This window comes from Tursiops truncatus, chromosome 4, assembly GCF_011762595.2.
Source record: "Tursiops truncatus isolate mTurTru1 chromosome 4, mTurTru1.mat.Y, whole genome shotgun sequence".
NCBI lineage: Eukaryota > Metazoa > Chordata > Mammalia > Artiodactyla > Delphinidae > Tursiops > Tursiops truncatus.
The window spans coordinates 53,945,122-53,963,002 of NC_047037.1; the positions used below are offsets into that span (position 1 = coordinate 53,945,122).

At 39.1% G+C, this 17,881-nt stretch overlaps 1 pseudogene; it reads right to left on the reverse strand.

Moving 5' to 3' along the window:
• LOC101334788 (acyl-protein thioesterase 2 pseudogene) overlaps window positions 1-14,795 on the reverse strand; it is a 54,222-nt pseudogene extending 39,427 nt beyond the window's left edge.
• Between the last annotated feature and the right edge of the window lie 3,086 nt (window positions 14,796-17,881).

Below are 17,881 nucleotides of genomic sequence, written 5' to 3' on the forward strand. Positions count from 1 at the left end.
GGGATTATAAAATTTAAATATGAGGGAAAATCTATGTAAAAAGAGCAAAATAAGCCTGAATAATTACTCTCCCTTTCCCTTAACTAACAAAATAGCAAACAAACAAGCAAAAGAATATTTTTTTAAAAAAAACTACCTGGCAGCAGCCAAAAAGTGAACACTGTTTATGCCCGCAAACTTCAAAACTCCTAGTCAAAGAAGGAAAGATAAGATTTTACACAGAGGGAAGAGGCCCCGTACAAAACAGTGTGGCAAAATTCCTGAGAACTCTCGGGAAATCTCTCAAATACAAAGAAAGAAACTGCGAGAGTAGTGTTTTTGTTCCAATCCTGACTGAGGAGTAATGGAAACACTTATTGGGGAAAACAGGTAAATGAGGAAAATGAACAAAAGGACTGACGGACAGAAATAAAGCCTCTCCAACCACATGCGGACCTGGAAAAATGGGCTGAAATCTACACGTTCCCCATGGGAACGGAAATTCCAACTTCCCAACCAAAAGGAGTGAAATGTCATACAATACACTTCATAGACTCAGAAAAGTGTAGACCAAGTAAATCTACATGTTCCCCATGGGAATGGAAATTCCAACTTCCCAACCAAAAGGAGTGAAATGTCATACAATACACTTCATAGACTTTCAGAAAAGTGTAGACCAAGTAAATCTACATGTTCCCCATGGGAATGGAAATTCCAACTTCCCAACCAAAAGGAGTGAAATGTCATACAATACATTTCATAGACTTTCAGAAAAGTGTAGACCAAGTAAATCTGGGTACCTCTGCATTTGAGTTCCCCTCTCCCTCTGACAATTCTCCAGGCTATGAGAAAATAGCCTATGAAAGGCCCAGTCTTCACACTGTTGCTGAAGGAGAAAAGACACAATTCTCAAAGTCGGTGAGACACTACACCAGACTGAATTAAAGCCTTGCACAGAACCACCCAAGCGAAAGCAAGATGACAGAACTGATATGGCAACTGAACAAAGGTACTGCAGTAAAAAGAAAAGGAAAATCTTTTGTATGATAAAAATCTAACCTAGAAAGAAACATATCCCCTCAGCAAAGAGAAGAAAAATCATCACGCTATAGAACAAATTTTTGAGTATCAACTGAACCAACAGGAACTAAAAACTGATCTTGTGTCATGTTTAGAATAAGATTTTTTTAAACGGTGTGAGGGATTACTGACCTACATGTATGATATTGAGTATATTTATTAAAAAATGATATATTGAAAAATTAATATTCCAGACAAAGAGACACGTGCTAATTATAGCAATAGCATGATGTATTTAAACAAAAAGGAGAAAGAAAAAAGAAAAGACACAGGGGTTTACAGAGATTAAGTAGCATATTCAGGTGTGTGAAGCTAGTAAATATCACAGCCAGGATATCTCCCCAAAAAGTGTTAGGGTATTTATAGAATTGCTTCCAAACTGATGTAAGAATTTAAAGACTAAGTGTATCTACCTACTCCATAATCCCTTCTCATGGATAGTTCAAACTAACAACTTCAAAAACTTAAAAAACAAAGTAGGACCCATTGGCTGGGTTTTGTGGACAAAGAAAAAAAAAAGTAGACATTGATTCAAATTGCCATATTTCATTTTCTCCCGTAGGTCAAACAGAAAGATACTTTCATTATCCAGGTGTTCACTCTCTAGCATGAAGGAGCTGGCCAACTGACCGTCATGAACCCAACCCAGCAGCTCTTGAGCCTCCACTTTTGTCTACTTTGCTGGTTCTTACAGGGGGTGTAATTGGACTCATGTTGGGTCTGGAGACATCATCTTAACAACCAAGAGGTATAACCCTAACCCCTGGCCAGGATCCAGATTCTTATAATCCTCTGCCTACACCAAGCAGATCTGCTTCAATCTGTTCTCTGTTCTCCAAGCTATATCTACCTATCTGTGCACTCACCAGGATAGATTAGTCTCTGCTGTGATAATTTTTAAAGAATCACTCTCTGTATATCTCCTCTGGGTATTGGTGGGCATTTCTGACTTCTGCTGTCCTCACTTTGCCAGACTGATGACATCTTTCCCATCTAGAAAACCACAACAGCAGTAGCAGTGGACTGGAGCGTGGCGCATCAACAGTTAAATGTTTCCACCAAGATGTGGCACATAGGATGACTTCCTGAGCAGAGCAAGTCAACTCAGTGGCCTAATTTCAAGGACAAAGAGAAGTATAATCTCCCATATGCCAAATACCAGAGCAGAACCAAGTATCGAGTATTAGAAGTAAGATCTTCTGCCATCAAAATCATTAACTGAGTTCTGCTTAAGTCCTAAATAGAGGTGTGGGAGTATACTATCATTAACTTAGCTATCTTAAGTAAAAAAAAAAATTAATTCATACCGTCAAGTATTGCTAAACTGTACAAAGTTACATTTGACTTACTGCCAACTTTAAACTAAAGCATGTGTTATCCTAGAACACAATCAGAGTCATTTTTATGCCTTCATCAAGAAGATGAAATTGTAATGACATTATGGTAGCTACTCTCCATATAAAGACCAACACCTTGCTTCCTTTTTTTCTTGGTCTCTCCCAGATAACATCACCACAAAGAGGAATTTCTAAAATTGAAACAGTTGAGATGAGACACCTAAAGTCCAAAGCAAGCACAGGTGAAAGAGCCACTTTCTTCCTGTGCGACTTTCCCTGAGGGTTTTGGTCTCTCTGGTAGCGCAGCTGTTATCCACACAGTGGGATGTTGTTGGGATAAGTGACGGTGATAGAAAAAGGAAAACTGTATCCCATGCTTTTGAGCACAATATTGCTGTAGCTCAGGAACTTGGGCCAAGTGAACAGGGAAAGTATCCAAAATTGGCCAAGAAAGTGTTTCTTTCAAGGTACTTTATCCATGACAGTTGTTGTGGTAGTTAATTTTATGTTCAACTTGACTGGGCCGCGGGGTACCCAAATATTTGCTCAACATTATTCTGGGCATGTCAGTGACAGTATTTCTGGATGAGATTAACATTTGGATTGGTAGACTGAGTAAAGCAGCTTGCCCTCCCTGAAGTTGGTGGCTCTCATACAATCAACTGAAGGCCTGAATGGAACAAAAATGTGGCCCTCCCACAAGAAAGGGGGAACTCCTCCTGCCTGTTTGAGTTGGGACATGGGTCTTCTCACGCCTTTATACTTGAGCTGAAATATTGGTTCCTCCTGGGTCTTGAGCCTGCCAGCTTTTGGACTAGAACTTGTACCATTAGCTTGCCTGGCTCTCAGGCCTTTGATCATGGACTGGACTCACACCACTGGTTCTCCTGGATCTCCAGGTTGCCAACTGCAAATATTGAGATTCCTCAGCCTCCTTAATCATGTGATCCAATTCCTTATCATAAATCTCTTTCTATATACACGCATGCCATTCGTTCTGTTTCTCTAAAGAACCCTGACTAATACAGTTGTCAATTGTTTTCTAATCAGCTGATGTTTCCAATGGCTGGGTTATCTAACATAATAACAAAGTAAGACGTGTGCACCACTGTTTAAACCAGTTCTTCTCAAACATTGCTGTGCATATACATGCCTGGGGATCTTGTCAAAATGCAGATTCTGACTCACGGGACTGAGGTGGGGCCCGAGACTCTGCATTTCTGATGAGATCCCAGATGATGCCAACGCCAGTGCTACAGATCCATGTACCTACTTTGAGCAGCAAAGATGTCAAAACTCCATCTCTACTTCCAAGGAAAGCGACTAGACTTCTACAGGCCTAGCAACCTCTGCTGCATTACTGCCAGTCCTAGGCCCTTTCCTACATCAAGGCAAAGCTGTAGTTAAAAGTACAAATCAGGGGTCATCTGTGAGGGAAATGAATGTCCCTCACAGTAGCTGGTTTCTATTTCCACTGTCAGCAAGCCACAAATTGGTATCTGTCTGTGCATGAAGGAGAAAAATGGAAATGGATAAAAACAAAAGCACTTCCCCTTCAGCAGAAACAATCCACTCTTCCAAATATTATTTTCTGGCTACATAACTGTGACAGGCGGAACTTCGTCCTCTAAGTGGAACTAAGTCCACACTGCAATACTTTGCTTCCTTAGAACATTGCCCTATCAATGCATTCTCTTGACAAGTACCTGAGCTTGTTTGCCTATCTCGGCATAACAGAGAAATGTGCATTTCTGAGCTACTTTTCATGGTGTCAAGCCTATTTATTGATAAGAAAAATTATGCCATATATTAAAATGTCATTTAGCCAGTTTTGGAAAGAAAAGCCTTCATTTGTGTTAATTCAAATATGCTCTCAATACCCATGTTAGAGATTACAGAAAACAAAATGTCAACTCCATTTTCCATTTAGTTTTAAGTTAAAAATTTGCAATAACGTGTCCTGACTTGACAAAAGCACTTGTTTAAGCAGTAAATGCTACCATATGTTTACCCAGCAGACACCAGGCTAATGAAACAGGAAAATTTCACCACGAATGACAAGAGTCAGGTGCAACGAAAAAAATACATTCTGTTTTATCCAGATTTCTAAACAGTCAGCCTCATGATTGGAGGTAGCAGCCCAGGTTAGAAGACTTTGCGTTTCATCAGACCCATAACCTATTCTTTGGACTGCCCACTATTTTAAACTGTTTTGTGACAGAAAATATCACGCAGGTGTGAAACAAGAGAGTTAAAAGGTGCTTTCACTCACTTTACATTATGAATTCCACCCAGTGAAACTGTTCACTTCTGCTCTTTCCCTTTAACATCATCGTGACTTTCTCATTTCCTCGGCTGCGTTGGTAGGTGTTTTGACACTTGACACTTGTAAAGGGAGCAAAAAAAGCAGAATTTTCTATATAGACATTTCTCTGTTTTCTACTACTGCGAAAGAACTCTTCTGAAAAATCAGATGTTCTGACTAGAGAATTTTCATACATGTGGTAGTAATACATTTAAATAGGTGTACCACTAAATCTAGTCTGTGTACAATGTAACATTCTTTGTTGATCTAAAAGACTCTTAACATTCATGACAGATGTTTGGAAGTACTGGTTAATAGTGCAGTCTAGCTGATTAAGTGCAACAAGACATTTTTACTGAGTGCCAAGGCAATAATGGTACCCAGTTGCTAGATTGCTAAAATAAAGTGAGTTATTGGCCCACATAGGTATTATCTAACACCTGGATCATGCTGTTTCTCATACATAGAAAAATCATTAGTCTAATGAGTTAAGGTTGCTTGACACCTTATATACACAGGCTCATGCATTTAGGTAAATTACCTCAAAGATCTGGAGACTGTCTTCAGTGTGTTAAAGTTTCCAGTGTCTTCAGTAGAACAAGAAAATGCATCTGCATCTAATAAAGTAAAGAATTCTGGTGCCATGAAGTGAGTAATGGAAAACATTTTAACCCCAGCATTACACTCCACCCTCTGTCCTACATTGTTACATGAGAATCACGAACACTAACCCATTCTGTCACCCATCCCTCCCCTCCCAGCATCCCCATTGTACTCTGCAGTAAAATATAATTGATTTTAATAATCAATTATAAAAAATATAATTGATTTTTCAGCAAAAATATAATTGATTTTAATAATCAGGTTTTTGTAACTATTTAATGAAAATAGCATTTTACACCAGTTTTCATTAGTAACAATGTATGAGCTCATAAAAGTGAACTAACATGTACTGAATGGCCACTATGTGTCTCCACTCAGGTAGACACTTTATATACATTACATGCAGGATCTCACTTAACAACCACTGAAAATCTGTAGGGTAGTTATTAATTCCATTTTCCAGACAAGAAAACGGAGCCTCTGAGAGTACTATGTCCCTGGTCACATAACTGGTTATCAATAGAGCTAAAATAGGAACCCGAGAGATTCTCATAATTATTTCTGTCCTATCGTATTCTCACATACATATGGTAAATTAACTAAAATAAAGTATAATGTAACCTACCCTAAACAGTTTGCTTGGTTTACACTGCAAAGTCCATAAATTTAACTGTGTAAAATTTGTTACAAATACACAGATTGGATCAGTGTGGCAGGCTTTCCTTCCTGGCATTCCAATCTACTCAAATTGAGTTGAAATGTTACTTTGACAATTACTAACGTAATTACCACCACTTCCCTGGTGGTCCAGTGGTAAAGAATCTGCCTTCCAAAGCAGGGAACGTGGGTTCAATCACTGGTCGGGGAGCTAAGATTCCACATGCTGTGGGGCAACTAAACCCTCACGCCACAACTACTGATCTCTTGCGTCTCAACTAGAGAGCCCGCATGCCATGAACTACCGAGCCCACGTGCTTTGGACCCCGTGCGCCACAACTAGAGAGAGAAAACCCGCCTGCTGCAACTAGAGAGAAGCCCGTGTGCCACAATGAAGAGCCCGCACCGCATTCCGCATGCCTCAACTAAGACCTGATGCAGTCAAATAATAATAATAATAATAAAGAAAACAAATAAATTTTTAAAAATTACTTAACATAGTATGAAATAAAATGTAACATTTTCATAAGTTTTACTCCTTAAACAGAAAACTGCAAAATATAGAACTCCAACTCCCTGCGACATATAAGGCTGTACTGTGTTTTTAGATATACTTAGTGGAGTATTTTGAGGATTTAAATAGCACTGCCCAAAGCAATTGAAACTGATCCTAACATACCATAGTTATGTTAGTAACTAGTTGGGTACTTCCATGTAAATGATGCAGTTGGTTGGCACAGATTTCCTTTGCAAATGTCTTCCTTCAGATCCTATAGACAGCTGAATATTTCTCCAGATTAAAGTAAACAAATTGTAATGCCTTTCCTTTTGTTTCACCCCAGATGGATTCTCCCAAAAGAACAAAATCCAAAACAAAAAACAATAGTACCTCCTGAACTCTTGTTAAAAATATGAGTTTTAACACCATTAGCAAAAAGTGACTTTGAGAAGCAGTTGAGCCTTTGTGGCTCCTAAGCATTTTCCCTCTTTCGTTCTTTTCCTATTGTTATTTGTTTTCTTTCAGCCTTTGGTTCACCTGCTACCATCCCAGGAGTTACCCTCTCCTTTGGTTGCTATGTTAGAGACAATTTTTTATTTATTATTCCTTCATTAAATCAGATATTTATGAATGTACAATAACGTATATGTTTTAAGCTAGCTTTTCCCAGTATAAGTTAAAAATGTGCATGGGCACAAGCCACCGACACACTGCTACACATGGGAATCCTTGAGATTTCTCTCATGTTTGAATGGTTTGTAAAGTGATCTATGGTGGCTATTGTAGAAATGAGGACCTAAGGATCACCACCTGCAACAATGAAGAAGAGGTGAATCGGCTGGGGATTATTCATGTGTATAGTCAATCCGTGAAAACCAGCAATTGCTGACAGTCTCAAGAAATAAGAATTAGTCTAATGGTAGTCAGGCAACGGACAATGAAAATTAAACAGAGTCTTTGGGGAAGTGGTTTAATATGCTCTACCCATCCTTCAAATCCTGCCTTGTTTTTGTGGGAATCTATGCTAAGGGGGAAACAGTACATTTCTGTAACTGAACAGGACCCTATGAGGTCTTCCCCAGACAGAACCCCCCTCTCCCCCACCCAGTATCCTCTGCTTTAGCTCCTCTCTGAAGTACCTAGATAACAGTATCTTATGCATATTTTCTGAGTTTTTTCAGATGCTAAAAACTACCACCAAGTGGAAGAAATTAACTACTTGATGATCTTGTGCATGGAGCCACGAGACTTTCTGGTGCCTAAGGATTGATAAAGTTAACTACCCTGTTATCTCAACATCAACCAGAGGATTGTGCACTAGCTGATCACATACCCAGGGACATCCCTCCCTCACCTGGCCTTTAAAAACGCTTTGCTGAAACCCTTAGGTGAGTCCAGGGTTTGGGGGCACAAGCTACTCGTTCTCCTTGCATGGCCCTGCAAGAAAACATTTCTTGGCTCCAATCTCTGATGTTTGGGTTTGTCTGGCCTCTCTGTGCACTCGAGCACACAAACTTGCATTCAGTAACATTTCCACATGTATACCCTTGCGGTTTCTCATACCTGAACATCTATTGGGATTGAAATACTCCATTCAGTAATGAGAAGGTAAATATGAATGACATATGACTTTTATCCTCAAGAAGTTCAAAATCTATTGGCCAAAAATGGGAAGATCTTAAACATAGGATGATAATGTTTCTGAGGGAATTTTTCTTTCTTTTTCTGTCTGTGTTGTGCTTTAGAACTAGCCCAACTCATAAAACTACTTGTCGGTTTTCCAGGATCATGCAGATACCAAAGCTAATATCTCAGTATTGATGATATGTTTCTGTAGAGATTTACAGTTCCTTTCCACAAACAATGCCCCATTTGATCTCACAGCAGGCATGGAAAGTAAGTAAAGCAGCAGTCATCCACATTCAAGAAACAAGTCAGAGAAATGAAGTAACTTCTTCAAGGTCACATAATTAAACTATGAAAGTCAGGACTCAAACTATTTCAGGTTTGTTGGTCTAATGTTGTTTTCATTCTTTCTTCTGATACATACCAATTCTTTGAAAATTTTCTTCAATTTTAGATTAGAATCAATAATTAGATCTAAGAAGCTAATAGTTAGATTTAAGATTGATACAGAAAATAACCATGTATAGACCACACATTTCCCATTATTCTAGCTTTCTCTAGTCTCAATTTTCCTAATCACTTTGAGAGCAGTAGAATGGTACGGCAGTATTGAACAATGATAAACTGGAAGAGGAAATGTATTTACTGAATTAGAAAAGGAAAATCAGTAGGAAAATGTTTTACATGTGCTAAGAAGCCTTATTTAAAAGAAGGGGTTAATTTGGACATAAATAACTGGAGGTGTTTAAGGTTGTGCTGAAATTACCCTAGTAAGACAAGGGAGAGGAGGCTATGAAATGTTTGTAGGAATGGAGTGAACTGAGAAAACAGGTGGAGCCAGGCTAAGTGAGTAGAGGATTTTCCTTGTCCAGAACCCAGACGATACAGTTTCCCCTCAGCATTGGCATGCTTAAACCTCCCCCTCCACATGATAAATATGTTATAATAATAAAATAAAGAGTAAATAAAGCAGAGCAATGCTTAGCCTTGCTAGCTCCACTGTAGGGAAGGATTAAGGAGAAAGTGGTGCCGAAGACAAGGGATGACATCATACAACTGTAAGAGATTTCTTCTTTTCTGTGCCAGCACGTTTGTTAAATCCCTAGACACCACAGGTCAACTGGATCTCCTACTGGCTTTCAGTTGATATATTAAGCTCAGGGTTTGGGGCATCCACATTGTTCTTCCTACTTCTTCTACAGGATTGTCACTGGGAAGAACCTCAGGACTGGGAGAAGTTTGGACAGCTTCATGGGTTTGTCACGGGTTATGAGCAATTGTGACGGCAGCTACCTGCAGGTATCTCCCTGGATCTGTTGCCCCCAAGTGCACTCACAGGGTGAAAGGGATTATAAGGCAGAGTTGACAAGGACGCCTCAAGTTGAATATCGCCCCTATACTGTAGAAACATGTGTCAACTGCCTTTCCAGGCCACGTTTGTGTTTGTCTAGTGGTCCAGAGTCTGTAATGGAAACCATCACAGAGGTGTTTAAATTATCTACAGAAACTCCTGTGACATTGATTTTACCCTTTCTGTGAGCCAGAGTTCAGCAACAAAAACCTTTGCATGAAAGAGCTGGAAAAAAATGTCAGAACTCGAAATGTCTCCTGGTCAATGCCCTATTTCCTTAGCACAGAGGGACAGCTTTGCCTTTGTCTATTACCAGATCCGTCCTTCAATTTGAAGCCATCTGTTCCATGAACTTCTGAGACTTGGGCCAAAGGAACTTTAAACCAAGAAACCATTTCACCAAATGTCAGTCAGAGAGTCTGGCATCTGGCTGAAACCTAAAATCTCAGAACGTGAGGTTTCAGAAGACTGAAGCCTTCTCTGGAATTTCACAAAGTGTGGTGTGCACTTAAAATTTTATATTTATTTTCTGTTTCTGATTAAAAAATAATTTGATGTTCATTATAGTTTAAAATATAAAGAATCAGAAAAAGAGTAAAAATGATTCATGATCACACCACACATATAACTATTACCATGTTGTTATATTTCCTCGTCTCCTTTTATATCTTGTTCGTTTTAAACACTTAGCATCATATTCTTTATACTGCTGTGTATATCTTCTCCTCCCTATGTATTTCCTATGTCCCTTAATAGTGAATTAAAATGTTAATCTATCATAGGGCAGTGCTATATTAATCAATTCTAAAATGATATAGATTCCAGTTTTGAAGAGTATCTTAGAAAATGTCTTTGTTCATATAACACTTCGTGCATCTTTGATTTCTGCCTTAATTTTTTTTCTAGAATCACAATGACTATGACAATGATCAATGAATATGTATAAAGTTCTGAAACGTTTGCCATATTGACTTCTAGAAAATTGGTACTCTCTCAAAGCAGAGTATGTGGAGAAGGGGCTCTGTCTCATTGTATCCTGTCAACAGAATACCCCAGGTAACTGAAAAAATATCCAAATATTATTATTTTGAATTTTCATTGCTGAAATCAATCATCTTTCTGTTTCTCTCTCCCTCGCAGTCTGGTCTCTTAAATGCTGCTTTCTTACAACGGATAATGAACATAAATTCTGTGAAGCCCTGTTCCACAGCCTGCCCTAACCTGGTCCATCTAGGTCTCATCGGAGGAGTTTGTCCAGATCTCCTCTGCCCACTGCCTGGTATTTCAGCACTTCTCAGGAGGGGGAGGTGCACGCATGTCAGTGCTTGGTGACACTCTTAATCTGATCACGTCGAAAGCATATACAACCAAAATTTCTCAACATTTCTACCATCTTGTAGTTCTCAGTTGTTGCAAGTTTCCTCCTAATTAAAAAAAAAAAAAAGTCCTATACATATCTTCATTTGTACTACTTTTGGTATTTTTATACTTTTCATTTGTACTTTATTCCACCTTGAAGGATTCAAGTTGTGGTGTTTTCGTTTTGATAGATCAATCAGTACTTTCTCCCCAGCCGCCCCGCCCCCGCATACAAAGCAAAAAGCAAATTCAGCTTCCCCTGAGGTCTTGCCCCATGAGCACCCCTTCCTTCCTCTGGAGACCTCTCCTTCCCAGAGGAATCCTCTCTTCCAGACATCTACTCTAACCCAGGTATATTCTCAGCTAACCATGACATAATCCCCCGAAGTGTTAGATGTCAACCTATGAATTCTCTGAATCGCTCATGCTGTGCTTCCTTTCACTTAAAGGTTTTAAGAGAAATTAAAGAAAGATAGCAGCTTTCCAAGATCTAAAAGAATAAAGCTTTAAGGATAAGTAATGGGGAAAACACTTTGGATCGGAGAGCCTTATTTGGCGCTCCCTCAGAACTTGCTTCCCATTGCTGTCTTTTGAAAGACTGTTATTTTGCCCTGAAGTGTAAATTTGAATCCCAAGTATATCTTCAATTTTCTTAGGCCCTCAGTTCCATAATTATTTCGTTTTTACAAAGTATCTTCTTTCCGCATAATGGCTAACATTTGCAGTTCTGCTTCCTCCAATTGCTTTCAATTTGTGAGGAAGTTCACTGCCTACTAAATTGGGCCTGCTCTATGAACTTTGCCGTAAGCTCAAGCTCATAGCATTTTAAAACAAGAAGGGACCTTAATGGGATCAGATGAACTGCAAAGACCTGAGATTCTGAGAAATTAGTCAATTTACAAGACAATGCAGGTGATTGATGCCCTCCAACACTCAAGCCAATGCTTCTTATTACAATCATATCATTTGCTGTGTTGTTATTATTGAAAACTTCCTGTGAGATATATCTTAAAACCTCTTCAAGTGCATTTTATTTCACTTCTATTATTATCATAGCCTCACATTAACCTTTTCCTTTGTAACCAATCCTTCCTAAAAACTCACCCAGCTCCTGTGAAAAGGAATAGTTCCTAGATCGAAAATAAAAGCTACAAACACACAGGTGCAACTGCAGATGAGTCAAAAAGCTGGCGTGCTGCTGCTGCAATCCTCCTCATCACAATTACATTTTCTCTTCATCATGTGTTGTGCACCTGCTTCTAAGGGATGGGCTTCCAGGAACGCAAATGATTCTTCATCTGAATCCACATTTATTCAGCTTAATGAGCTATATGTATATGCTAACCTCTGAAACATCATACCTCAAAGAGGCGTGAGAATATATATATATATATACCAATATATATTCATTATACATATGTATATATATTTCAATAAAAAGCAAAAGTAGGAAACGGCAGGAAAAACCTAATAGTTCAGTAGTGTGGTATACAATATGATGGCACGCTTGTTTCTCCTTTGAGCAGAGAGAATAGAGACGTTCAAAACCAAGAGTAGCTTTCCTCTTGGGTTAAGATTTTTTCTTGTATAAGGCACAGGCTTTTAGTCTTAGCAGGTTTTCTCGGGACTAAAAAATGAAACACGATCATTGTCTTTTATGACAAATAATTCCTGTCCTGTTTGACTAAGCAAGGAAACAACATCTTAAGACCAGGATCACAAATGGAGGAAAGCTAAGCTGCTTAAGAGGAAAGGTCTTGCTTGCGGCAGCAAGCCAAAGCATGAGACCTGTGCAGATCCGATGCCCACACCCTCACCTAAGTAAGAGTGGGACTATCTTGGTCTTCAGAATGTTGGCAAGGCAGGAGGGTGTCCCACGTTTAATAGGGACTGACAGGTAAATGATTTCCACTCCTCCAAGGCATGGGAGGCTGTCTGGTTCTCATTGTCATGGCTTCCACCCTTAAAGAGCTGAAGTTGGGACAATCATGGTCTGACCTCACTGCATCTTTCACAAAGAGACAACTGTGCTGAGTCTTTTTATAGGTTACTGTGTTTACACAAGGTCAGTTCATTTAACTTGAGGGATTCGTTTGGAAGATTTAATTAAGAAATTTGTAAATCAGTAATTTGATAATCTTTGCCTGACTTAGAATAAGGCTAACTCTGACATAGTATATGCGTGTCTTAAAGCAAGACTAATTCTTTTTTTTAACCTTTATTAAACTGATTGAAATAGATTACTCAGAAAGCAAATTCTGAACCTCGGTGTACTGAACCTAGACAGACTGAACCCTATTTTATGAAATTACATCTTTTACATCATTAAGGAATACATTAAGAAATATAATATGTAAATTATAATCGAGGGATTTGGGAAGATAAAGCACTTTCAATTTACTGAGACTCATTTAAAGACAGAGGCAAAATGGGTTCGAGTTTAGTTCTTCATACCACAAAGATCACTTACATCAATAGAACTCAGAAGTTTATAAACTGGTTCACCTATGCTATTTTCTTTGACTCTGCCAAATATCCTGTAAGTCATCTACAGAAGGCATTTTTATTTCAATTTTAAAACTATAAAAACTAAGGCCAGGGAGGTTCTGTGCCCTCCGGATGTAAAGCCAATTGACATACAGTGATTTTAACTTACATTGAAGCTTATTGCTTCTAAAGGCAATTCAAGTTTAAAAAAAACAAAAAAACAAAAAACCATCTTATCCCATTTCCAATTACTTCCCAAGTTGTTGGTGCATTTTCACGTATATGTATCTCCTTTATTTGATATAAATGCTTACAGAGCTGAGCTGGGAATATGTCTTACTCATCTTCATGTCTTCTCTGCGCCACAGCCTGGTAACTTGCATATATTGGGGGTCAGGGCAGCCCACCTCAAATTGTGCCTCAGTGGCACATTGATTATTTTGAATTAGAGTTACATGGGAAACAGCCACTGCAAGAAGGGAACTCTAATCTTCCTCTGTTCCCTTGAAATAAATCTCCCATGTGAAAGGTACCTTCGCTGTACCAGGAGGTAAAGATACAGCCTCATCACTAGAGACAGGGAATTCAGGACCAAGAAGCCTGTATAAACAAACCCTGATACTTCTTCACTAATTTACTACCCCTAGCCCAAACTCTGCTTAGATTCTTCACTAAACAAGCACCCAAGCCTAAGTTTCTGTGTCTTGTCAGTTCCTCACAAATTTATTGTTTCTGTCTAAAAAGTATAAAAGCTGACTGCTTTGGCTACTTCTTAAGTCTCATTTCCATGAGACCTCCATATGTACAAATTAAATTTTTTTTTCTCTTGTTCATCTGTCTTGTGTCAATTTAACTATTAGACCAGCCAAAAGAAGCAAGAAGGGAAGGGGGAAATTCCCACCTTCCTGACACACACATTAACTAATCTTGATAAGTTGGACTGCACCTTTAACAGGGTCCCAAACCGTACGGGAACCCTGGGGTCCAGGTCCCCATGACACTGAAGGGTGGTCAGGTCCTTGGCACTGCCGTTGGCTGCCTGGGGGAAGGCCCGGTAGGGGCAGAGGCAGCCAACAGCACAAGGCCACAGTGCCAGCCAGAGGGCGGGGGCAGGTGAGGGCTGTGAAGAGGGACAGGGCTCCACCCTGTGCAAAGCCTCCCAGGACGATCCGATTGGCAGGGATCCCATTCTTCATCTCATGCTCAATCAAGGCCTTGATGGTCTCTGCTGCCTTCTTAATGCCAGCCTCGTCCTCTGGGGCATCTGGACTCAGCCCCATCAAGTCAAACCAGGAGGGCCTCACCATCTTCATGTTGAGTGTCGCAGGGGTCCGAGGCGCAAGGGGACAGGGGTACTTGACGTAAGGGAGCCGGAGGGTGGAGAGGGCGTCAGCGCAGCTGTGCCCTGTGTCTCCAAGGCCATGTAAAAAAATAACCGCAGCTGTTTCTTGCTCAGCTCCAGACACAGTGGCAGCATCCGAGCAGGGGCACAGACATGGTGTTACCACACATACACTGCAGGGCTCCACGGCTGGGGCCTCCACTCCTGGGGGTTTCAAGACCTCTCCGGAGATCCTCCTCTTTCTTCCGCCCAGACACACACTCTTCCCACTCTGCCGCCCTGCCTGAACTGAACAGATATTTTATCTTCACCTTCAAAGCTGAGCAAACAACCAAGGACTAACAGACAGCTGAAGAAAGCTTCTTTTGTGAAAGAAAAATAGCAGGAAAACAAAGAAACAAAACCTAGAGGAGCCAGATTATACAAAGAAGAAAATGTTCAAAACCTGCCATTAATATCATAAGAGAAATTTGATTCATGAAACAAGAGCTTCCTGGTTTCAAAATTGCTACAAAGCTCCAGAAATCACCACAGTGTAGTAATGATATAGCATAGACAAAATCCATTCATTCTGAGAAAAAGGTCAGGCAATCCCAATTGAAGAATATTCTACAAAATATCTGATCAATAAACCTCGGAACTGCTAAGGTCAAAAAAACAAAGGAAAGTCTGAGAAACTGTCACAGAGCAGAGGAGGCTAAGGACACATGATAACTAAATGTAATGTGATATCCAGGATGGGACCCTTCTGCTGACAAAGGACATTAGGAAGAAAGTAGTAAATTCTGGATAAATTGTAGAGTGTAGTTTTTAGTAATATACTAATGTTGGCTCCTTAGTTTTGACCAATGTACCATGGTAACATAAGATATTAGCAACAGAGGAAACTCAGTGAGGAGTATACAGGAACTCTCTGTACTGTCTTTGCAATTTTTTTTTCTGTGGATCTAAAACTATTCTAAAATAAAATGTTTATGGGAAAAAAAATGAATGTCTGACATGATATTCACCTAATGTTGAAAATGGTTATTTCTTGGGGGGCCGGAGGTTGGCATCTTATACATTTTTCTTCCTTTTTCTTTTTTAAAATATTTTTTACTTTCATTTATATTCTTCTCTTTATTGTATAAATTCTTTATAATAATCATGTATTTTTTCAAAACCATAACCTAGTTTTCCTTAAAAACAAAACTCAACTGTTATGATGCCCAGGTTTCTGGCTTGGAATACTAGATGGCTGGTGTTTACCATGGCTGACTATTACTGCACTAATACTATAAAACTAACCACTGCAAACTCAGTGGCCTACACTGAACATTTATTTTTCTGGGGCTTCATAAATTAGCTCTGATTGTGTAGGCTGAGCTCCAGACAGCAGATTAGGTGCAAGTCAACTCCCTGTGTCTCTCATTCTCCTTGGACCAGTATCTAACCATTAGTTTTGCTCATGGCAACTGGACAAGACCACAGGAGAATGAGAAGAAACACATCATTCTTCTCAAAGCCTTGACCCCAAACTGACCATTTTCACTTCACCAACCTCCCACTGGCCTTCACAAGTCACATGGCCAAGCTCAGCACTGATCAGGGAGGGAAACATATTCTACCCTCTTTAGTAGGGTAGTACCGCAAAGTCACGTGGAAAAGAACATGGATGCATTATAGAAAAGCCACGGGAAATTAAGTGCAGCGACTCCATCTACCTTAGTAGTGTAATTTAATGAGAGGAGAACAGTCATTCCCTACCTATGTTTTTATACAAAACAGGCATCAAACAACTGATTTTGTCCCTTATATGAGATCAAGGGTAGGAACCTGGGTAGTCAGCACCCCTAGAAGAATTAGCCCACTCCCAGAGCAGGTCCCCCCATCTCTTCCTCTGGGAGTGGTGATGAGCGTTCAGATTCTTCCACCCCCTCCCCTTACAACAGAGCTTTAGGAGCAGCAGAACCAATATTGACACTGCTCCACCACGAAGCTTCCCATTAACAAGGATTTTTAAATTTTTAAGTAACTGTGGCTCTCTCCACATAGGCCCGCATCCCTTCTTTCCCTTCCTTTTCCAAACATAACTCTTTTCACTTTACAAAGGTATTTGCCTAGGATTTTCATCTCAAGACAATAACTAAACTCTCTAAATGCTGATTAACCAATCAAACTCAACCTCAGTCACTTCCCAACCATGCCACTCTGGGAACATCAGTGAACATCTCTAAGCCTCTATTTCCCATTCTGTAAAAAGAAGCAGGTAACACATGCCCTTCCTTTCTCAAATGGTTATTTTGAGAATGGATAAATTAATTCACTGGTAAGCACTTTAGAATCTCTCAATTGCTCTACAGCTACCTTATGTTCTTATTTAAAAATTAATTTGAGTCAGTCTACATGTTCTAAGAATTATTACAAAAACTTGATGATCTGATCAAAGGGTTAAAGAGAGGTAGGTTTTTTTTTTCTTCTCTTGTCAAATATAATGAAGTGCAGAATTCGGTCTCATCAATTTCTTTTGCCTTCTTCTGACAGCTAACGCCACTGGCAGACATCCAGTAGGAAAAAGTTTTCAGGCTTTGCCCAAAGGAAGCCTGTGATGTTATTCCTAGGGTAAATTATTCAGCTTCTAGTAAGTTGCTGTGGAAATTAATATACAGCAGCATATTGCTAATAACTTAAATTTAATGTTTTATTGTTTTACATCTAACCTTATGTTTTTATTTATTAATAGGTATTTTGCATTTTAAATAAAGAAATGTCTTTCATTTTCATTATTCATTTAGTGTTAGTTAAACTGAAGGTTAGATGTGACAGGAGTGAAATTTTCTAAGTAATAATAGTGTGGGTAAAACAGTCCATTAATATCACTGCATTAACTCCACAATTGGATGTTTGTTACAATCTAGCTATGTGGCTCTGCTATGGATTAGTTTTGTGTACAAAACTGTAGCTTTAATTAAATCAAAGAAGTTGCTAGTTATGCTTTATTTATGGACTTTTTATGCGAGAATAAAACAAAAATAAGTTTCAGTACTAATAAAATATAAAAACTACATTTCTTTCATCTGTAATTTATATGTTGGTAACTGTAATAAGAAGGCATTAGTATTTTTCAATGCCTAGATAATGATGAATAGCTACTTGATTTTTTTTTTAACTCGAAAACAAAAAAGTAAATAAAACTATTAATGGCAAATGTAACACTGGATGATTTGCATAATATATATCTTGCTAAATAGAACTTGTGCCATTCACATATGAGTGG